The following is a 1,197-nucleotide window of genomic DNA, read 5'->3' on the forward strand; positions in this document are numbered from 1 at the left end:
GTGGGAAGAGAAACAACAAAACGGATGGTGGGTGGAAGCGAGTTGCAGCGTTTGGGGGGGGGCAGAGAGGCCTAAAGCTCTGCAACCCCAAAGCAAATCATGCAAAATGCCGCCAACTGCGTTTCAAAACCCACGTCTCACAAAAAAACAAAAAAAAAAAAAAAAAAACAACCAAACCCAAAACGGAATCTTTTATGAGCCCAATGGCTCCCCCACGTGGAGATTATGAGAATGGCATCCTTGGACAAATGCGAACAAAACTATGAACGGAATACAGAAAATACATTTTCTCCTCTGTTCTTATTGCATCTTATGAGTAAATGTCATACAATAAAAGCCAGGACACGTATACTGATATAAACGAGAGACAACAAAAAGACATTTTGCCCTCCTGCGGTGCTTCTTACTAACAAGGGTCAATGTGACCCGACTTGCATAGAATCACCCCCCCCAAAATTCTCACACAGTGCATATTCTCTTCTCGTCGATTATTCAAACAAAAAAAAGGGGAAAATGAAAAAGAAACGAGAGCAAGCCTGGCAGAACAAACTTTGTTTGCCCCTTCAAATTTGCGCACCGATCAATTTAATGGCGCGACATTGTCAGGAGGTTTCATGCGGTCCTTGCTTAGCGAGCTTGTTTGCGGTCCAGGGGCTTGCTGCGTGATCCGTTGCGCTTTGAGATTAATGATTCATCCTCAACACGTGGACTTCCTCCTGCATGGAAAAAAAAACACACACACACACACACACACAGACAGGGAGGCTCAGTCGTGTTTTGAATCACGAGTAATGTGGTCGGCTCGTCTGACCTGCAGCGTCTGTCGTTTGTTTCTCTCGGCCCGCAGTTCCTCCTTCACTTCCTGCATGTCGCGTCTGATTCGAACACACGTGCGTACGGAAAACGTTTATTCCTCCCCGGTCCCTTCTTTGGTGGTACGACGGGACCGGGACTTCTTTTTGTGCAGGTCATTGCAACAAATGCACATTCATTGGAGTCTGACGTTAGCTAGCCGCCAGTTGGGGGACGTCAACCCGCGTGGCTCGCCAAGTGTTTGGAACTGGCCAATGATAACGAGGCGCGGATCGCGAGCGGGCAACTTCCAAAATAGAAATGAGCTCATGGATTGGCCGAGATGGATTGGAGGGTTAAATCGCGCAGCGGACTTCAATACGGGTCTGCAGTCCGACTCCATGT

At 47.8% G+C, this 1,197-nt stretch overlaps 1 long non-coding RNA gene across 1 annotated transcript; it reads right to left on the reverse strand.

The window, feature by feature from the left end:
- Positions 1-179: 179 nt before the first annotated feature.
- LOC109513098 (uncharacterized) lies at positions 180-1,176 on the reverse strand. The gene is made up of 2 exons (XR_002167659.1): positions 812-1,176; positions 180-716 (listed from the first exon to the last, which is right to left on the reverse strand). It is a non-coding gene; the product is annotated as an uncharacterized LOC109513098 (long non-coding RNA).
- Between the last annotated feature and the right edge of the window lie 21 nt (positions 1,177-1,197).

The sequence above is a fragment of the Hippocampus comes genome, unplaced genomic scaffold (genome assembly GCF_001891065.2).
Source record: "Hippocampus comes isolate QL1 unplaced genomic scaffold, H_comes_QL1_v1.1 scaffold444, whole genome shotgun sequence".
Lineage (NCBI taxonomy): Eukaryota > Metazoa > Chordata > Actinopteri > Syngnathiformes > Syngnathidae > Hippocampus > Hippocampus comes.